Below are 19,375 nucleotides of genomic sequence, written 5' to 3' on the forward strand. Positions count from 1 at the left end.
TTTCCTATCCATGAGCATGGTCTGTTCTTCCATTTGTTAGTGTCCTCTTTGATTTCACTGAGCAGTGGTTTGTAGTTCTCCTTGAAGAGGTGCTTTACATCCCTTGTAAGTTGGATTCCTAGGTATTTGATTCTCTTTGAAGCAATTGTGAATGGAAGTTCATTCCTGATTTGGCTCTCTGCTTGTCTGTTACTGGTGTATAAGAATGCTTGTGATTTTTGCACATTAATTTTGTATCCTGAGACTTTGCTGAAGTTGCTTATCAGCTTAAGGAGATTTTGGGCCGAGACAATGGGGTTTTCTAAATATACAGTCATGTCATCTGCAAACAGGGAACAATTTGACTTCTTCTTTTCCTAACTGGATACCCTTTATTTCTTTCTCTTGCCTGATTGCCCCAGCCAAAACTTCCAACACTATGTTGAATAGGAGTGGTGAGAGAGGGCATCCCTGTCTTGTGCCAGTTTTCAAAGGGAATTTTTCCAGTTGTTGCCCATTATGATATTGGCTGTGGGTTTGTCATAAATAGCTCTTATTGTTTTGAGGTACGTTCCATCAATACCGAATTTATTGAGCATTTTTAGCATCAAGGGCTGTTGAATTTTGTCAAAAGCCTTTTCTGCATCTATTGAGATAATCATGTGGTTCTAGTCTTTGGTTCTGTTTATATGCTGGATTAAGTTTACTGATTTGCGAATGTTGAAACAGCCTTGCATCCCAGGGATGAAGCCCACTTGATCATGTTGGTTAAGCCTTTTGATGTGCTGCTGAATCCCGTTTGCCAGTATTTTATTGAGGATTTTTGCATCAATGTTCATCAGGGATATTGGTCTACTGATTCTCTTTTTTTGTTGTGTCTCTTCCAGGCTTTGGTATCAGGATGATGTTGGCCTCATAAAATGAGTTAGGGAGGATTCCCTCTTTTTCTATTGATTGGAATAGTTTCAGAAGGAATGGTACCAGCTCCTCCTTGTACCTCTGGTAGAATTCAGCTGTGAATCCATCTGGTCCTGGACTTTTTTTGGTGGGTAGGCTATTAACTGTTGCCTCAATTTCACAGCCTGCTATTGGTCTATTCAGGGATTCAACTTCTTCCTGGTTTGGTCATGGAAGAGTGTAAGTGTCCAGGAAATAATCCATTTCTTCTAGATTTTCTAGTTGATTTGTGTAGAGGTGTTTGTAGTATTCTCTGATGGTAGTTTGTATTTCTGTGGGGTCGGTGGTGATATCCCCTTTATCATTTTTTATTGCATCTATTTGATTCCTCTCTCTTTTCTTCTTTATTAGTCTTGCTAGCGGTCTGTCAATTTTGTTGATCTTTTCAAAAAACCAACTCCTGGATTCATTGATTTTTTGGAGGGTTTTTGTGTCTCTATCTCCTTCAGTTCTGCTCTGATCTTAGTTATTTCTTGCCTTCTGCTAGCTTTTGAATGTGTTTGCTCTTGCTTCTCTAGTTCTTTTAATTGTGATGTTAGAGTGTCAATTTTAGATCTCTCCTGCTTTCTCTTGTGGGCATTTAGTGCTATAAATTTCCCTCTACACACTGCTTTAAATGTGTCCCAGGGACTCTGGTATGTTGTATCTTTGTTCTCATTGGTTTCAAAGAACATCTTTATTTCTGCCTTCATTTCCTTATGTACCCAGTAGTCATTTAGGAGCAGGTTGTTCAGTTTCCATGTAGTTGAGCGGTTTTGATTGAGTTTCTTAGTCCTGAGTTCTAGTTTGACAGCACTGTGGTCTGAGAGACAGTTTGTTATAATTTCTGTTCTTTTACATTTGCTGAGGAGTGCTTTACTTCCAATTATGTGGTCGATTTTGGAATAAGTGCGATGTGGTGCTGAGAAGAATGTATATTCTGTTGATTTGGGGTGGAGAGTTCTATAGATGTCTATTAGGTCCGCTTGGTGCAGAGATGAGTTCAATTCCTGGATATCCTTGTTAACTTTCTGTCTCATTGATCTGTCTAATGTTGACAGTGGAGTGTTGAAGTCTCCCATTATTATTGTATGGGAGTCTAAGTCTCTAAGGACTTGCTTTATGAATCTGGGTGCTCCTGTATTGGGTGCATATATATTTAGGATAGTTAGCTCTTCCTGTTGAATTGATCCCTTTACCATTATGTAATGGCCTTCTATGTCTCTTTTGATCTTTGATGGTTTAAAGTCTATTTTATCAGAGACTAGGATTGCAACCCCTGCTTTTTTTTTTGTTCTCCATTTGCTTGGTAGATCTTCCTCCATCCCTTTATTTTGAGCCTATGTATGTCTCTGCATGTGAGATGGGTCTCCTGAATACAGCAGACTGATGGGTCTTGACTCTTTATCCAGTTTGCCAGTCTGTGTCTTTTAATTGGAGCATTTAGTCCATTAACGTTTAAGGTTAATATTGTTATGTGTGAACTTGATCCTGCCATTATGATATTAACTGGTTATTTTGCTCGTTAATGGATGCAGTTTCTTCCTAGCCTCGATGGTCTTTACATTTTGGCATGTTTTTGCAATGGCTGGTACCGGTTGTTCCTTTCCATGTTTAGGGCTTCCTTCAGGGTCTCTTATAAGGCAGGCCTGGTGGTGACAAAATCTCTAAGCATTTGCTTATCTGTAAAGGATTTTATTTCTCCTTCACTGATGAAACTTAGTTTGGCTGGATATGAAATTCTCAGTTGAAAATTCTTTTCTTTAAGAACATTGAATATTGGCCCCCACTCTCTTCTGGCTTGGAGAGTTTCTGCTGAGAGGTCTGCTGTTAGTCTGATGGGCTTCCCTTTGTGGGTAACCCGACCTTTCTCTCTGGCTGCCCTTAAGATTTTTTCCTTCATTTCAACTTTGGTGAATCTGGCAATTATGTGTCTTGGAGTTGCTCTTCTGGAGGAGTATCTTTGTGGCGTTCTCTGTATTTCCTGAATTTGAATGTTGGCCTGCCCTACTAGGTTGGGGAAGTTCTCCTGGATGATATCCTGAAGAGTGTTTTCCAACTTGGTTCCATTTTCCCCCTCACTTTCAGGCACCCCAATCAGATGTAGATTTGGTCTTTTTGCATAATCCCATACTTCTTGCAGGCTTTGTTCATTTCTTTTTCTTCTTTTTTCTTTTGGTTTGTCTTCTCGCTTCATTTCATTCATTTGATCCTCAATCACTGATACTCTTTCTTCCAGTTGATCGAGTCGGTTACTGAAGCTTATGGATTTGTCACGTATTTCTCGTGTCATGGTTTTCATCTCTGTCATTTCTTTTATGACCTGCTCTGCATTGATTATTCTAGCTATCAATTCTTCCACTCTTTTTTCAAGATTTTTAGTTTCTTTGCGCTGGGTACGTAATTCCTCCTTTAGCTCTGAGAAGTTTGATGGACTGATGCCTTCTTCTCTCATCTCGTCGAAGTCATTCTCTGACCAGCTTTGATCCGTTGCTGGCGATGAGCTGCACTCCTTTGCAGGGGGAGATGCACTCTTATTTTTTGAATTTCCTAGCTTTTCTGCCCTGCTTCTTCCCCATCTTCGTGGTTTTACCTGCCTCTGGTCTTTGATGATGGTGACGTACTGATGGGGTTTTGGTGTAGGTGTTCTTCCTGTTTGATAGTTTTCCTTCTAATAGTCAGGACCCTCAGCTGTAGGTCTGTTGGAGATTGCTTGAGGTCCACTCCAGACCCTGTTTGCCTGGGTATCAGCAGCAGAGGTTGCAGAAGATAGAATATTGCTGAACAGCGAGTGTACCTGTCTGATTCTTACTTTGGAAGCTTCATCTCAGGGGTGTACTCCACCCTGTGAGGTGTGGGGTGTCAGACTGCCCCTAGTGGTGGATGTCTCCCAGGTTGGCTACTCAGGGGTCAGGGCACCCACTTGAGCAGGCATTCTTTCCGTTTTCAGATCTCAACCTCCATGTTGGGAGATCCACTGCTCTCTTCAAAGCTGTCAGACAGAGTCATTGGCGTCTGCACAGGCCTCTGCTGCTTCCCCTTTTGTTGTTTAGCTGTGCCCTGTCCCCAGAGGTGGAGTCTACAGAGACAGGCAGGTTTCCTTGAGCTGCTGTGAGCTCCACCCAGTTCGAGCTTCCCAGCGGCTTTGTTTACCTTCTTAAGCCTCAGCAATGGCAGGTGCCCCTCCCCCAGCCTCGCTGCTGCCTTGCGGGTAGATCACAGACTGCTGTGCTAGCAATGAGTGAGGCTCCGTGGCCGTGGGACCTTCCCGGCTAGGTGTGGGATACAATCTGCTGGTGTGCCCGTTTGCTCAAAGCGCAGTATTGGGGTGGGAGTCACCCGATTTTCCAGGTGTTGTGTGTCTCAGTTCCCCTGGCTAGGAAAAGGGACTCCCTTCCCCCTTGCACTTCCCAGGTGAGGCAATGCCTGGCCCTGCTTCAGCTCTCCCTGGTCGGGCTGCAGCAGCTGACCAGCACCGATTGTCCGGCACTCCCCAGTGAGATGACCCCAGTACCTCAGTTGAAAATGCAGAAATCCCTGGTCTTCTGTGTCGCTCGCGCTGGGAGTTGGAGACTGGAGTTGTTCTTATTTGGCCATCTTGCTCCGCCCCCCAAACTTTACTTTTAACACTACTCTTGCTGCATTCCAGAGATTTTGATATGTTTTGTTCCTGTTTTCATTTATTTCAAAGAATTGTTTGATCTCTACCTTGACTTCATTGTTTACTTAAAAGTCTTTCAGGAGCAAGTTGTTTAATTTTCATGCTGTTGTGTGGTTTGAGACATCTTGTTGATATCTATTTTTATTCCACTTTGGTCTGAGAGTATGGTTTGTATAAGGTAAGTATCTTTAGCTCAACTTAAAAAATGAAGTAAAAGAAGCCCAGAAATAGTAAGTTCCCCAAGGTCTCTCAGGTGTCAAGGGCTACAACAAGAATTATTTTTCACTGCTAAGCATATGCATTTTTTATTAAGCCACATTACCTTTAAAATAAATTTATTATAAAAAGGAGAAAAACAGGGATGTAAAGCTGTTATTGGGCTCCTCTAATTATCTGTAAGTGTATAGTTTCTGAAATTGTTGTTAAATTAGGAGTTGAGCTTTACAGTTAGAATATGTACAAAATTCAAAACTCAATAATTGAGTGAACTCCATTGCATCATCTTGTATATTTCTGAATAATATAATATGAAGTGAGAAATAGATAGCACAAGTTTATACACTGTACATGGTATCTTTGGGAAACACAAAGAATAAAAATTGCTCTAATAATTCCAATAATTCCTCTGACATGCCGGGGTGACAGTAGAGCTCAGTATTGTGAACATAAATTTCCTTCTGTGCCTTCAAACATGAAGGTAATTTATTTACATGAAGAGCCTTAGAGGTTAAACCTGTGAGTTCAAAATTCAGGCTAATCATTAAGAGTACTGTATTGTCAATATTGGAAAATGTCATTTAAACTTGTTTTATTAAGTACTTGCATTTTTATTTTGCCTTCATAAAAGTGCTTTAGAAAGTAGAAAAATATATTGATGGCAATACAGATTTCCTTCTAATACATTTGTTTTGACTCCTTTCCTTTCAATTGTCTTTCCTCTGAGAGTTGTAAGATTGTAGTTGCTTTACCATCTAAATGTCTTTATGCATAGTAAAAACCTGTATAAAGAAAGCATCATGGGTAAAGCTTTATTTAAGTGTTTCGCTTATGTTCCATTTCTTTGTTATGTGAAACCAAATATGTGGAAATATGTGAGTAAAATCCTAAGAAGTTTGGACATTAGAAAGAGTAATGATGTCAGATTTTAAAAGAGTTACTACTGATATAACTCTGAGAGTTGAGAAGCTTGGGTTCAGTAGATAATTGGAAAATTTTATGGGAGTTTGATGCTTATCCACTATATTTATCAACAATAATCTTACTTGTATTCAGTTGACCTTTGAATAACATAGCTTGAGCTATACAATTCCACTTAATTTTTTTCAATAAACATATTGGAATTGTTTTTAGATTTGTGACAATTTGAAAAACATGTAAACTACATAGGCTAGAAATAGTAAAAAGATCAAGAAAAAGTTAGATGTGTTATGAATGCATAAAATAAATGTAGATAGCATTGCATTTGATCATTTGCTACCATAAAATATATACAAATCTATTATAAAAATTTCAAATTTATCAATAGTTATGCATACAAACATTTGCAGAACATACATGGGGCCATTTGTAGGTGAGATAAATCTAAAGAAAGGCAGATGTGTGGCGTTAACTATTGACTGCATAAAATGACCTGTAGTAAATGCTTTACTACTGTAATAATCTTGTAGCTACTTTCTGTTGCTATTACAGTGAGTTCAGGTGTTGAATATCTGTTTAAAACAGTGATGTTAATCATCCTGGGAGTAGCTCATCTCTCCAATAAATTGCATATCACAATACAAAGGGATTTATTGTGGTTCCCCTATATCTTTAATCGTATTTAGTACTATGTCGTAAACCTTGAATAATGCCATGGGACCCATACAAAGTGCCACTAGTGATGCTGGAAGTGCTCACAAGAATCAGAGAAAAGTCATGACATTACAAGAAAAAGTTGGATTGCTTGATGTGTACCATAGATTGAGGTCTGCTGCTGAGGTTGCCCACCATTTCAGACTGACAATTCATCTTGTAAACAGATGGTGTAAACTTACAGTATCGACAAATACAGTACTGTAAATGTATTTTCTCTTCCTTATTATTTTTATTTTCTCTAGCTTTATTGTAAGAATTCAGTATATAATATATTTTAATTGACTTGCTGTTATCAGTAAGACATCTGGTCAATAGCAGGCTATTAGTACATAGTTAAGTTTTTGGGGAATCAAAAGTTATACATGGATTTATAACTGCCCCTAAATTCTGTGTTATTTAAGGGTCAAGTGTAATCAAATGTAGATGAGTAGAGAATAAAATATATATCATTTCCAAAGCACAGCCACTCATAACTAAAAACAATTTATTAATTGATATCAAGTTTACTCTTTGCACCAGTTATATCCTCCTCAAGCAGAAAGTTTACATTTTTAGGCTATTTGTGGGAGTGACAGAAAGGCTGTATTGTACTCTGAGCTATGGCTCAGAACAGTATCTTTATATATTTTGAATCTATTTTTAGAATATGTTAATGCAGATCCTTCTTTTACAGAGGTTAGGAATATACATACTGTGCTCATTTATGCTAATTTATTTTATCAACTAGATGTGAAATCAATAGGTAGTGACTCTACTTTCCAACAAATACTAAAACAAATGACTACTCTAAAACTAAAATCATAATTTTGTAAAGAGTCTCCAAAATGTATTTGGCTTAAATTCTACAACGTTTTATAGAAAGTAGCATCATTTGTATCAGTTTTTGTTAAAAGTTTTGAAAAAATCTATAGTGTGTTCACCAGTAAGGTAAAGTATTAACAGATTTTGAGTGCAATATTAATAGTTTTCTAAGGCAATTGCTATTGATTGTTAATAAGCATTTTGAAATAATTATGGCCATTTTGTCAGGTGTTATGCCCTTAATCATTCATTGCCTCATATTGAAAAGACTCAGGATTATTTCCTTAAAAACAATCTTCTCTGTCTTCATGGCTCTTCTTTGACAAATCTCAAGGCAAAGAGATGACTATTCTCAAAATATTTTATATACTCTAAAAATAATACAGCACTCTTTCACTCAGCTAGATTTATAATATGGAATACCCACACACTATCAGCATTACTGAATATATATGTATCCAGCTCTTTCCCTAAACCATAATCCTCAAAGATCTGCTCAACTTGTTCTCAAAGCCAACCATGAGCTTTAATACTCATGCCATCTGTAAATATATTTTATGGAATCAATATCTGCACTGACATACAGAAGAAGATAATGAAGAAGAACATAATAAAAATTCATGGTACAAATATGACCATCACAATTCATATTTGGAGAGGCAGAATATTCAACAATGTATTGACTTATATTTGCAAAAATGAGAGTCACATTTCCTGACTTCTTTATTATTCAGTGAGTTAAATATATTTAATTCTATTGAATTTTTACTACACAATTTACTCAAGGAATTAGTTAATACTATCTCCAAAATAGTCTGCTTGATATAAAAATCCAAGAATAGAATAAATCCATTTGATTAATAGTACTAACATTTGAGTCGCCAATATTTTGTAAAATAATTTATTTTATTTCTAATTTCCTCAGATGTTGAGAAAGTATTTGAAGGCACCTGACAACAAAACCCCAAAACCCCAGAAGACTCAGGAGAAGTGTCATTAACCACACTCTGTTGTAGTCCTTCTCCTGTTTGGAATTCCAGTTTCCTATACAAAGGTGGTTGTGATGGGCCAGGGCCATGACTGGAAGAGGTAAGACCTTCAACATAGCAATCAACTTGGACATTATCAGACTTGTTTTAACACAAAATGGTAAATATCCAATTATCAGATGAGATTCAACATTTTATGGCCTGCCATGTTGAAAACCCTGTTCTAATGATTGATAGGTCCCATTGTGATCCCTGTAAACTATCAATCAGGACTGTGAAAAGCACCATGACAAGTGACTAACCATTGTCTCTACTAATCACATTTGGGGTTAGCCTGATGTATTAGTTATAGTTTCTTTATTTTTTGTAAACAAATAAAAAAGGTAAAGTTCAAGTTTCCTATGTTCTTCTATAAGGTAGATTTTCTTCACCCCTCCCCTCAAAAGAAAATCATTATTATTAATTTTAGTACCTCATTTGTCCAGATTTTAAAATTGTTATTACATACACATATATCCCTGAAAAGATACCAAAATACTATGTTTTTAATATATATCCAATAGTATTATATTCTGCATATTATCCTATAACATGTTTTTGTCTACTCAACATCACCTTTTTGAATAACCTCATGTAAATTAAGCCATTTATAGTGAATATAATTTATTTTCATGCTATATAGTAAGTATTCCATTGTATATATGAACTATCATTTAATTCTCCATCCATTTATTGATAGGTTTTTGAGTTGTTTCCATTTCTTCCTATTACACAAAAAGGCTAGTGGATATCCCTGTGCATTTATCTTTACATGCATATGTGAGAGTATGGGGAGAACAGAACTGTTGGGTTGTAGGATATGCTTATTTTCCACTTCAAGAGTTGCCCTCTAAAACAAATTGGTATTGATTTACATCTCCACCTGCTGTGTGTCAGCGATCTATTCTCACATCCTCCTATCATTTGGAATAGTTATAACTTTTGCCATTATAATGAATTTGAAATGGTATCTTATTTTGTTCTGCATTCTTTTCCCCAACCACTACTATTTGTTTTATACTTATTCAACTGTTACCTGTTTTTTGAATAAATGATACATGTCCTTTGTCTAGTTTCTATTGGATTATCTTTTATCATATTCTTATTGACTGATAAGAATTATTTGAATTTTTGTATTGTCTGTAATATATATTGGTTACATTTTCCAGCTTATTGCTTTTCTTTTAACGTTATAGTCCCCTTTTAATATAGAAATTTTAAGTGTTATTATAGTTAGGAATTGCTTATTTCTTACTTTATGATTTATGTCTTTTTCAAGAAAAATATCTGCCAAAATGTTATATTAGTCTTAAGTATAGTTTTAAAACTTTCTTTTTTCATGTGTTTATGTCTGTATCTTATACATAATTTTATGTATGGTTTGACTCAGGTATTAAATTTTATTATGGACATGTATTGCTCTGGCATTGTTTATGGAGTAACTACAGTTTCCCCTCTGATTTTTAATTCCTCCTGTAGTGTATAAAAAGATCCCAGAAAACATTTAATCTTTTCTTAATTGTTCATCTGTTTCTTATTGATCTATCTTTTCCTGAACAAATATTATAGATCTTAACTACTATAGTTTTACAATAAGTTTTGATATCTGATTAAAGCAAGTTACCCTAACCTATGCTCCTTCAAAATATTGTGCTTACTAATAGTCCTTTAGCTCTTTGGTGTAAATGTTAGAAATTGCTTTTGAAATTACAAGGTGTTTGAATTGTAATTGCATTAAATTTTGTGATTTAAAATATTTATATCTTTAATAATTATTTTCAAATCTAAAGATTGTAAATATATTTTCCCTTTTATTCATGCATTCTCTAGGTCCTCATATGCCTTCTATTTTTGAAGTTGGGTGTATTGAGCTATAATTTATTTAGAAATTATAATGATTTCAGTATATTAATTAACTATATATTAAAATAAAGTCATGTAACCATTACTTCAGAATACAGAATTTCTATCACTCCTTCTGTGGTTTGAATGTTTGTGTCCTCCCAATCCTAACTCATGTGTTGAAATTCTAACCCCCAAGGTCATGGATGGTATTAGGAGATAAGGCTTTTGGGGAGGTGATCAGGTCATTAGGGTTCCATCCTCATGAATGATACTAGTGCCCTTGTAAAAGGGGCCAGAGAGAGCTGCCTTATCCTTTCTACCATGTGAGGACACAGGAATAAGCCACCATCTATGAGGAAGGGGTCCTCACCAGACATTAAATTTGCTGGTGCCTGGGTCTTGGAGTTCTTAGAATCCAGAACCATGAGAAATGAGTGTTGTTTATAAGCCACAAAGGTTGTGGTATTTTGTAACGGCAGACGAAACGGACTAAGACAGTTCCAAAAAGTTTTCTTGTATCTCTCTGTAGTTAACCCACTCTCCTATCAGTAGCCCTTGGTAACCACTAATCTTATTTCTGTTTCTATAGTTCCACCTTTTCCAGAGTATTATATCAATTAATCAATCATACAGCACGTATGATTTTCTTTACTTACAAAAATGCTTTAAGATATGGTCATGTTGTTCTATGAAAGAGTAATTTGCTCCTTTTTAGTTCTAGTAGTATTCCATTGAATGGATGTACCATAACTTATCCATTTATTTACGGGTGAACATTTTTTTTATTTCAACTTTGTAGTGATTACGAATAAACATTCATTCACGGGTTTTGTGTGAACAAACACTTTTACTTCTCTTGAATGAACACCTAGGAGTTTGGCTGCTGGGTCATATGGTAAGAATATTTTTAACTTTATAAAAAAGCAGCCTATTTATTTTCCAAAATGACTTTAGCATTTTGCATTCTTACCAGTACTATATGAGAGTTCTAGTTGCTATGTAGTATCACCAGCACTTGGTACTTTCACTTTCATATAATTTGGGCCATTCTCAGTGATGTGTAATGGCATCTTATTTATGTTTTAATTTACATTCATTTACTAATGAATAATAATGTTGAGCATCCTTTTATGAGTATTTATTCATGTGCTTATTTATCATCTCTTCTTGGTGAAGTGTATAATCAAAATATATGTTTGTTTTAATCAGGTTGTTTCCTTATTACATTATAATAAACATTTATTTTATTATTGCTGTTGTACATAATATCTTTTCTACTACATTTTTGTTTGTTTTTTATTTTATTATTATTATACTTTAAGTTCTAGGGTACAAGTGCATAATGTCCAGGTTTGTTACATATGTATACTTGTGCCATGTTGGTGTGCTGCACCCATTAACTCGTCAGCACCCATCAACTCGTCATTTACATCAGGTATAACTCCCAATGCTCTACTACATTTTTGGATTGATTATTTTTGGTATATAAAATGTTATATATTTTTGAAGCCTAATCTTGCAGCTAAAAATGTGTTGAGTTTTTTGTTCTCATAATTTGCTGTTTTTCTTGAAACTTACAGATAATCACATTGTCTTTATAAAATGAGAGGTTTAATCTCCTTTTTCACCATCTATTGCCATTCCATTTTCTGCATTGTTGATAACTCTAATAAAATAATAAATGAAAGGAATTGTATCATTGATTTTCTTTCCTGTCAAGAAAATACTTTTAAATTTGTATTCTAATGCTTACTGTTATTTTTTAGAACACATCTTTTGTGATATAAAACATTTTTTCCTACTTCTAGTTTTCTAAGAGATTTTAAAAAATGCATGAACAAGTACTAAATATGGTTAGATATTATAATTCTGGAAATTTGATTTATTAATGTGGTTAATTTTAATACTTAGTTTTTTGAAATTGAAATAGTTTTGAATTCTGAAAGTAAATTGGATCTGATTATTACATTTAAAAACTGATTCGATCTGGTAATATGTTATTTGGGACTTTTATATCTATAAGTGAGATTGTTCTATAATTTTATCTTTTAAAAATATTTCTTGATTAGATTTAATAACAATATTTCTGATAGATTTAGAAAATGTATAGAACAGCATTCCTATTTGCTATTCTCTGAAATAAGAAACATTTTGTTAAATATATGTACATTATATTTCATACTCTTTCACTTTAATTTTTAAATAAATTTTGACAATATATTTTAACATTTGTTTTAAAATATATTGATATAAAGATATTTGAATAATCCACTTCTAATATAAAAAATATATAGTTTATACATACTATTTTCTGTTTCACTGTTCATTTATTCCTTCTCTCATTTCTTGAATACTCTTATGGAAGATGTGCTTGTTTTATTTTTTTCTAAAGTTTATTTTTGTTGTAGTTGATCATTGCCATTCAAAAACATTTCATTTCATTAATTCTACTGCTAAAGATTTAATTTTTCTTGGTTGGGCATGGTGGCTCATGCCTGTAATTCCAGCACTTTGGGAGGCCAAGGTGGGTGGATCACGAGGTCAGGCAATCAAGACCATCCTGGGTAATATGGTGAAACCTGTCTCTACTAAAAATACAAAAAAATTAGCTGGGCATGGTGGCGGGTGCCTGTAGTCCCAGCTACTCGGGAGGCTGAGGCAGGAGAATGGCATGAACCTGGGAAGCGGAGCTTGCAGTGAGCCGAGATCACGCCACTGCACTCCAGCCTGGGTGACAGAGCGAGACTCTGTCTCAAAAAAAAAAAAAAAAGATTTAATTTTTCTTTTAAAATTTCTTTAGACTTTTCGCTGACACTACAGTGTGAATCTATGGTAGGGAATTCCTTTTTCTCATTTTAAACCTCTACATGGTAAATGAGATTCTCTGATCAGAACAGACAAAGAAGAAAACTATTGGGATGCATCAATTCTTTAATAACTAAAATAAATATTTACTTTAATTATGGTACCAAACTTAGTGATTAAAAGGCTTAATCATTAACTAAAAGTCATCATTATCATATACATGTATTCAGAACAAGATAGGTAACATGAAAGCCTTTACATTCATACACTACGTCATATTTTAATATTTTAACCCTGCTTAAAATTTAGTTTGTTAATTGTTTCACTCATTTATGGACAAAAAAAAAAAAAATGTATTGAGAAACTTCCAAAGACCAAAAAATGTGCAAGCCATTCTAGAAGACAGGATTTTTTTTCCCCTATCCTCTATTTGAATAAGGAAATCAGGCATAGGAACTAACAATTGTAATGCAAGATAATAGGTTCTATTGCAGAGGCCCATGGACCTACTACAGATTTGTTGCTGGGGTGGGTATGGGAGGAGAAGAGTTGAAGGGTCAGAACCGGTAAATGAGTTTTCCTTGTTTCTTCAGTCAGATGAACAAAGAAGGTAAGATGAGCATATGAAAGGTATAGTGATGTGGGTAACCCAGATCTTTTGGTTTGGTTTGTTTGGTATGGCTGGGGCCCAGTGTGTGCAGAAGAGTTGAATGATTAAATGTAGCTGAGGGTGCTATAGATGCCATACTCACACTTGGTAGAATGTTCATGATGGAAGTAGATCATCATCTTCAAAGCTATTTTCCTCATTTTATAGGAATGGTGCCATGTATAAGTCCCCCCAAAGCAGAACCTGAGACAAAGACAGATGCAGGTAGTTTATTTGGTAGTTATCCCAGGAAGCAGAAGAAAGAGATGGAGAGTGGGAGAGGGAAGAAAGCCAAAAATGGGTGTGTGGCTGCTGCTGCTGCTGTAGACAAGAGGAGTCAATCCTGCAGGGACCTCTGAGAAACACGTGGAATGCCTTCCGGAGCTATCTATCTAAAGCCAGGGGCAGTAGGGGGTGGGTGCTAGGCCACTTATCCATTGATACATGATTCCATTGGTAGAGGGTTTTGAGAGAGAGTGGACATACGTAGCTTGTAACTGTCTGTCACAGCTATGACTGGAATCTAAGGAGAATAAAAACCATTTTCTACAGATGAAAAACAGAGGTAGGGTTGGAGCCTAGGTCTCAGCTATACTGCACACTACCATGGGGTCTGATCACAGGATCCAACTTGCTCATCAGATCTCCACTTGCTTTCCAGCTATAGTGAAGGCAATTATGGAACATATTTTCATTTATTCATTGTATTAATTTGGGTTATCTGGAAAGTGTACACCAAGTTGGGATTAAGTATGCAAGAGCATAATTAAGGAAAATGAATGTGAGACAAAAAAAAAAAGACACTTCTATTGGTTTAAGACTTGAATATTTACACATTAATTACACATACTAAAAATAAAAGGTGAAATATTATTCTTGTGCTATCCAAATTTTAGAGACTTGGTGAACAAGCTTTTGCAAAACTTCATAAGTCTTTTCCCTCTCTATTAGATGGAGCTATGAGTTCCTTTGGAATTACGTCAAAGGAAAAATCTTTGGGAGAAACACTATGCTGTCATAATGATTTCTTTTCCTTTGCAAAAAAAAAGCCAGAGGTTGGGAAAGCCATAAGTCCATGATGCAGATCCTCCTGTGGAGGAGAGGGGAAGGAAGGGCGCTTGGGTAGAAAAGACCACAAAACTATAGCAGAGTTCTAAGGTAGGTTTGGAAAAGTTGATGAAGAGTCTTCAAGCCAAGGTGCCCATCAGTATAGTCTAGTACCTCTCAGGAATGAGCCTGCCTCAGTAGCCTACCATGCTGAGTTATCAGACTGTCAGCAGTGGCTTTGGCACCAACTCGCTGCTGAATTTCTGAGTGCAGCAGCAGGGCCAGTTACTTACACACTCTGCACTGGGAGAGCTGAGAGGGACACTTTCATCTTCACCACAATTATCTTTTGATAAATCAAAGAGCACTCTTTTGAATCAAAAATAAGGTATCAGCTCTCCATAATTTTCTTATAATAGAGTAGGTGGAAGAGGGTACATTCCAGTATTTCTAGAAGACTACTCAAAATCTACCTAGAAGAGAGAGTGTTGTACTCATCCTAAAGAGAACACAAATTTCCTCCTGTGGAAGCGCAACCTGGAACAACTGCCAACTTGCAAAACTGCCCAGATTAACTCTAAGAAGCATCTGGAACAACTTGGACCCCAGAATAGAAAGCACCTAGGAGCAGAAGCTCCTCTCATGAGGTTTATTCTGTATCTGCAGCATCTGGCATTTCATACAACCCAAGTTTTGCTGGCACTTGCCTTACCGTACTTGCTGTTGAAGTACTTTTTGCCTCCCCACAAATTTCCTTTTGCTACACTGTTTCCTAAATTCTTCTGGGAATGTTCCTCAACTTCAAAACCAAATCCTGTCAGCTATTATGAAGCATCTGATTTTTAAACTTCTTCCATTCTAGTCTTCTTACACTAGACACCTCCAATAGCTGTTTTTGACAGCTGTTTTGTTGGGGTTCTAAATGTATTAAACTCTCCTGAAAGTGTAAGTTCTTTAGTAAAATAAAGCCATGTTGTATCTGTGTAGAAATGAAGAGACTACCTCTGTCTGTTTAGAATTGAATATGTACATATTAATTACAGGTACCAAAAAGAAAAGGTAAGATATTATTCCTGTGCTATCCAAATTTTATAGAGATTTTAGTGAACAAGCTTTTATCAGAACTTTGTATCATTCCTTTCTCTATTAGATGGAGATATGAGTTCATTTGAAATTACAACATTTTCCTCATGTCAAAGGAAAAATCTTTGGGAAACACACCATGCTGTCCTCATGATTTATTTTCCCTTTGATGACCAGCTCTTATCAAGTCAACATGGTTTGCCTGACTGCCTCTTTTCTGAGGAAGACTTCTCCCCTAGGAGACTCCTCAATTCCTTTTGCAAATATGTAATTGCTGGCTCATCCTACCAGTTTGCTACCCATGCTTTGTGACATGTTTCAATCCCAGTGGTGGACAGGCTCAAGCAGAAACCTCTGTTATATATGTCACTCTGAATGAACACCTATAGTTACTGTTCCAGGAAACTGATATCCTCTAATATCCAGTGTGGCATTTTATTTCTTCTTCTAAGCAGCCCTATTCTTTTAAACCAGAATTATCAGAGCATTTACTAACTGATTACATCTCTGAGCACAGTGATAAAAATATATTCTTAACTCGAAGATAACCTCTGCCAGATTGATTCTACTTTAATACATTTGGCTTTCTCTTTTCATCCATGCCCTCCTCCTACAAAAATTCAGAAGTACCAACTGAATTTTTGTATTCATCTTAAAAGTAATAGAAGAGAAAAATAGAAAAATAACACTTGATCACTCATCAAAAAAAAAAAAAGAACAAAATGTATAGTGTATTTTCAGTTCAGTACATTGTAATTTTTATGAAATAAAAGCCAATAGAAGTTATAACAAAAAGAGCTACCGTTTGTGAAACCTCCTTTGTGCTGTGCACTGATTAGGTGCACTGCTTGTCATCTTTATAGTTACCTTGTGCTAGGATTTGGATGTTTCCCACTAAAACTCATGTTGCAGTTTGATCATCAGTGTGACAGTGTTGGGAGGTGTGGCCCAGTGAGAAATGTTTGGGTTACGGGGGTGGCTTCCTCATAGATAAATGCAGTCTCAATTAGAGAAGATAGTTATAAAGTAAGTTTCCTCCTTTGGTTTGGTCCCGTTTTTGCACATGTCCGCTTCCCATTTGACCTTCCGCCATGTTGTGTTGCAGGACCAAGGCCCTTACCAGAAGCCAGCACCATGTCCTTGAACGGCACAGCTTTCAGGACTATGAGATAAATAAAACACCCCCCCCCCCTTTTTTTTTTTTTTTTTTTTTTTTTTGAGGCAGAGCCTCACTCTGTCACCCAGGTTGGAGTGCAGTAGCCTGATCTCCACTCACTACAACCTCTGCCTCCCAGGCTCAAGTGATTCTTTTGCATTAGACTCCCAAGTAGCTGGGATTACAGGTGCTCACCACCACACCTGGCTTTTTTTTTTTTTTTTTTTTTTTTTTTTTGTAGTTTTAGTAGAGACAGGGTTTTGCCATGTTGGCCAGGCTGGACTTAAACTCCTGACCTCAGGTGATCTGCGCCTGCGTTGGCCTCCCAAAGTGCTGGGATTATAGGCATGAGCCACTGTGCCCAGCCTAAACCCTTTTCTTTATAAATTACCCACTTTTGGCTGTTCCATTATAGCAACACAAAACTAAGACACCCTGTGAGTTTTGTATGATTATCATACCATTTTACTCCTCAGGACTACTTCTCTCACCTTTGTAATTATGCAGTTATTGGTATCTTTTGTTATTTCCAAACACAGCAATTCACATTGTTTCGTTTAATTATCAATAAGTACCTAAGAAGTGTGAAACAAACTGAATGAAAAAGCCATGTTTATTGTCTGTAGAGCACTTGTCTCAACGTTCCTCTTTTAAAGATGATTCATAACATAATCCTGATTCAAAATAAGAAACAACTGTATACAGCTCTTGGTTTTCGAGCATCACGTGAATAGTTGGATTGGATCACCTTAAGGTCCTGCCAAAGCCTGATAGTCCAGTTCCCAGAGGGTTCCAATTTGTGTTCTTCAGAATCCTAGGATTCTCTTGAGGTGTGTCAGAAGTTGCAAGGGGACCAGGGAACAGATTTGGGGATAGTATCGTAGGTTCTCTAATTACTACTTTAAGTAGAACAGCTTCAGTTTCATGTTTTACTCAATGAGGTTATACATAAAATACATTTTAATAATCTGAAGGCCACTGATATATGTGATAAATATCACAGGAGTTTAGGTAAAATCTCACAATTTCTTCAAGTTTTCTCTTAAATTTGTCTGCATCTCTTTTTGTTTGGCAGCCCAATCTTATCAAAATAAGTTTTCCACATTCAAGTTCCTTATGCTTTGCTTTATGGTCACTTCCTGGATTACAAAATCAGACAGTGGTTGACAGCATAAGTAATGGCATCACGTTGCCTGTGTTAGACATCTGTTACCAATACTTAATACTATCTGTGTGACATTGAGCAATTTGCTCAACCTCTGTGAACATCAGACTTCCGTGCTCTAAACGGATCACATTAATAATTTTTCACTGGGTTGCTTTAAGGATCAGATGAATATAAAACAGATGCCTCTTTCAAGGTAAATAATCAATAACTGTTAGCTCTAAGTAAGTATTAAATGGCTGCCTAATTACGGGTGTCACCTTTAATAATGCTTAAATTCTCTTTCTGGACATGCCAAAAGGCCATCTTCAATAAACTTCAATATGTCTAAGTTTCAGATATGGTATTTGATTTTATTTAACTTTCTAGTCATATGGTGCATTGCTTAATTTGTATTCTTTAGTAATATGAATTGCTCTTCTCTCTTTGTGTTGTTTTCTAGACTACTGGGCCTACAACAGCAGCTTTCATATTTTTTTCTATAGATATATATAATGAAATATAGGATTCATTTTAATGTTCTTCAGTATGATCTCCTTTTTTCATTATAACCTATTTATAAGGACCTTAGAAATACGAAAAAGAGTACCTTCAATTTACATTCAACTCCAAGAGAACTGGACACATCTTTCTCTGTGAATATATTAATTTTTAATACCATTGTGGCCTTGATGTAGATACCTATAGATATGTCTTATTTTTCAGACATTTACCATTAGTCACTTTTTCCAAGTACCTGGTTTTTTTTTTTTTTTTCCCCAAAATATGGTTCTTTAAACAGAGATTTGTTATAGAAGAGCTAGATTTACTTCAAATTTGTTGACTATTTAGTAGGTCTCTGCTCAGGAAAACAGTCTGGTGATTGCTTAGCAATAATCTGGTATGTATTCAATTGAGGCTTCCCCCCATAAAAACAATGTTTCTCATTTGTTAAATTGTTTAAGTCTTTTGCTTGAGTGCTTGAAACTCCATTTTTCTGGGCCCCAGGTGTAACGTCATTGTCTAGGCCCTCCAGGTTTGTTACCTCAGACTTCTGAATAAAACTGATGAACTTCACATAAGCATTTCTATTTATTTCTTGCTTCTGAATACCACACCAACACGATGGAAACAAATTATGATACCATCTTAATTAGAGAATTGTATGTCAGAGCCCACACCATCTACGTTTCCATATGTAGTTAATCACCAGAAAAAAGAAAAGACATTTCTGTTAAGGATAATGCCCACTGAATTTGAACTTTCAGAGCACCCATAATTTTTCTTAAAGTTTCTTGAATTAATTAATATAAGCTCTCTTACTTATAGTCTTTTTTTTTTCTTTTTCTTGAGATGGAGTCTTGCTCTGTTGCCTAGGCTAGAGTGC

The sequence above is a fragment of the Rhinopithecus roxellana genome, chromosome 3 (assembly GCF_007565055.1).
Source record: "Rhinopithecus roxellana isolate Shanxi Qingling chromosome 3, ASM756505v1, whole genome shotgun sequence".
Taxonomy (NCBI): domain Eukaryota; kingdom Metazoa; phylum Chordata; class Mammalia; order Primates; family Cercopithecidae; genus Rhinopithecus; species Rhinopithecus roxellana.